Here is a 3,334-nt window from a genome sequence, read left to right as displayed (position 1 = left end):
AATCCATGTAAATCCCCGTAATATCTTCTACTAGATCTCATGGCGGGGAAGGTTTATAATCAAAATTAGGAATTTAATCTAATCTACAATAACCTATAGGCCTATAATAGCCCACAAAGAACAAGACAAATTTAACAAGTGGTAGTAATCCTGCTTAACCCGCGGAATAAAAAAAAGAAAAAAATAGTATACTTACTTTAATGACTACAAAAGACTAGATTAAATCCAGGTAAATTTAGCGTCGGTGGCACTTTGTTATCACCACATACCGTCCGTTGGGAGTTCACTTGGAAATTCAAAGAATCAATTATCCATTCACTCTGCCGAAGCGGAGCGTTAGAGAACACCTCCACTCATGATCGCGGTCACCGTACTACTGAGACTGAGAGACTCAGAGACTCAGACTCAGAGAGGGATTGAGTGGCTTTTAGGGTAGGGTAGGGGTCATGGTCGGGGGATTTGGGGGGGATGTTGTGCTCATTGGGTAGGGGGGTGGGTGGGATGGAAAAAGGGCGGGAGGAGTAAGGGACGCTCCAGGACAATCTCTCTCTCTCTCTCTCTCTCTCTCTCTCTCTCTCTCTCTCTCGGCCAAAACATAAAGGGGTGGGGAGGGGGGTGGAAACAGCACTTGCCAGGCGTACGAAGCTTTTGTTGACACGCTCGTTTATTTACTAAATAGTTTAGGAAGATATTGATTTCCGATCGTAGGTTGAAAGGTTTAGAGTTAGCATTGATCTCGGTGGCTTTGGATGTATATAAATCCCAGGGATGTTTACGAAACGGGCGTTTTATTTTTTGTAACCAAAATAGTACTATGCTATTTTGGCACATGCAATAGCTGTCAAAAGCATCTCGGTGGTGTTTATATCAGATTTAAGTGGCAGGTTTTGTTTTTGATGTCATGAGTTAATGAGCATTTCGTATGCAACATATTGAGTATATTTTTTATAGTTATTCCTATATAACGCGCGGTAATCATTATGGGATGTAGATGATCTAACGGAAACCATAGCCAACTTTCCGGAAATAATCAGCAAATACGCTTAGTATTCTAATAAATATTTACGATCCAAATTTCCTTTTGAAAAGACGTTAATTTGTGATTAGGCTTAGACAACTTCTAACTTTATTCCATGTTAACCTCATTCCTTTTGGCGAGGACACATGCCGACGTCAAATCGGATTAGTTAAAAACCAATCAACAATCTTGGTGGTTTTTCAAAATGAGTTTTATGTTAGCAGCTATACCATACCTGTTACGCCTATTAGCTGTCACTCCTAACGGAACGGTTTTATTTATGTTTTAATAAAAATTAGGCTGTTCACGGTCACATTCACCTCTCAAGTGCCGAGTCAAGACTGGATCCCTAGTACTATAAACTTTATCTTACCTAACCGCGGAATCGTTTTCAGATAGCAATGGGGCACGGATAAGAAAGGGATAGGAAAGGAATTGTTCTCCTTTATGGGAGAAATGAAAAGAACATGTTAAAAGAGGAAGTGGGTGTAAACAAGCATGGAAAAAAAAAGAGGCTTCACATGTGCGAGTTGAGTGACTAACAGCAAAAAATTTGCACTGGTAGGCGAGGAGTTTCGAAAGTGTAGTACGTCACGCTAGCACTTCTCCCGATATCTTTTTTAGCTTTTCGCCGCTAAATATATCACCAAGCACATAGAGGGTGCGTCATACAAGCGCGTTTCTGAAGCAATTTAGCACATTGCTATCAAAATAGTCACCAAGCAGTTAAAGGCATTGTCACACGCTTGTGAATCTTGGTTTTTCGTTGATGATAGCAAAGTCTAGGCTTATGCCACCACAGGTCCTTGACTGAGGAACCCGTGAGTGTCAAAAGGGGTTAGGAGGACCGTTGAGGGCCTCTGGATTCTGTCCAAGCAACGGAGATGAGCAACCTGTCCCCGGTTTTCCCATAACTTGGTCAGTCTTGTCCCCATATTCGTAATCCTACAGAGAAGGATTGGCGTTTTTATCTTTTTCCTACGCGGGAAGAAATGAATAGTTAGGCTAGCCATTCCTTTTCCTCCCCAACTAACGAAAATAAAGGTTTATATAGCAGCAAATTGAAGCATGAATAACATCGCTAGCAGTTATGCTGCGTAACTTACTTTTCGGGACAAGATTTTCCTTGAATGACTGTGAATAACAGTCACTATCAGTGTAAATTAGGCCTATGTCATGTAAGCTTCCGTGTAATAGCTAATTGTACTAAAAATGGATAATTGTCCCATTCATCCTTTATGTGTACATGTGTGTGCGAGCGATCATGCACGAACAAATAAAAAAATAAACAAATTTAAAATTAAAATCGTATACAAAATCGTAAAATATAAACAACGTAAACCACAGTAGCAACACGTTGGCGTCGACGGGGACAATCAAGCGCGGAAATTAGCATCAAACACAGCTGCAAAACAAAAAAGGCAACTTGTAAACTAAGCTTTGGTGACATTTAGATCAGAGATACAGCCTCCGGAGGAAGGTGATTCACGATCAGTTAAAGTAGAGATTCGCCTAATAGTTGTCGCAATCCCGGGATGAGTCATCATAGCGTCTAGTGTTCCGAGTCCAAACTTGTATAGACCTATATCGTGACGTTTCATATATTTATTTGTTCGTTTATTCAATCAAGACAGGAGTTAACTGCCGCCGTTAACTTGTTATTAGTGAGAATTCTGTTGTTTACATATCAATAACGAAACACTTAAATGACAGACGGGAAGGTAAAGACTTTTTGACCAAGATGAAATCAAAGGAGTTCCATTTTTTTTTCAAGTCAGGATCAAAGACGCGAATATAAGGGAGTCTATAGGCTTAGTGTAGGGGTAGGCCTACCTAAGCAAGCCTTCTCTACCCTGAGAGAGAGAGAGAGAGAGAGAGAGAGAGAGAGAGAGAGACGCTGCACAAAAGCCATATAATCCCATTTCGCTCAAAAGAACCTAATTATATTCGGAAATGGGAAGCGGTAGACACCCGTGTTTCTCTTCAAGAGAAATGACGCCGAGCCTTTTTCTTCTTCTTCTTCTTGTTCTTCTTCTTCTTCCATCTGTATATATTTTTTTCCGTTTGAAGCTGGTTCTTTGAAGTTCCTTTATTGCGTTTTTTTTTATTTGCTTGATTCCCTTTATTGAAAACGAGGAATTAATAACTATATTATATCGTATTACGGTAATTTCCCGTAATAAGAAAGATAGCCTAATCTTAAACATACATAAACACACACACAAACAGAATTAAGCAGCCGATAACCCATTAATAGGAGATTAAACTTTACCTTTGTGAATAACTTAGACGGAGATTTGCATATGCGAATACAAT

The 3,334-nt window shown here is 39.8% G+C and overlaps 1 protein-coding gene across 1 annotated transcript in view; it reads right to left on the bottom strand.

The window, feature by feature from the left end:
* Window positions 1-381, bottom strand: part of LOC135214323 (uncharacterized) — a 182,839-nt gene extending 182,458 nt beyond the window's left edge. Inside the window, exon 1 of the mRNA XM_064248516.1 lies at window positions 197-381. The gene's annotated coding sequence lies outside the window, so the exon portion shown is untranslated. The remainder of the gene's footprint in view (window positions 1-196) is intronic.
* Window positions 382-3,334: the final 2,953 nt, after the last annotated feature.

The sequence above is a fragment of the Macrobrachium nipponense genome, chromosome 45 (genome assembly GCF_015104395.2).
Source record: "Macrobrachium nipponense isolate FS-2020 chromosome 45, ASM1510439v2, whole genome shotgun sequence".
In the NCBI taxonomy this organism is placed as follows: domain Eukaryota; kingdom Metazoa; phylum Arthropoda; class Malacostraca; order Decapoda; family Palaemonidae; genus Macrobrachium; species Macrobrachium nipponense.
Note: the sequence above shows the minus strand (reverse complement) of the source record. Positions and strands in the feature narration are given on the sequence as shown.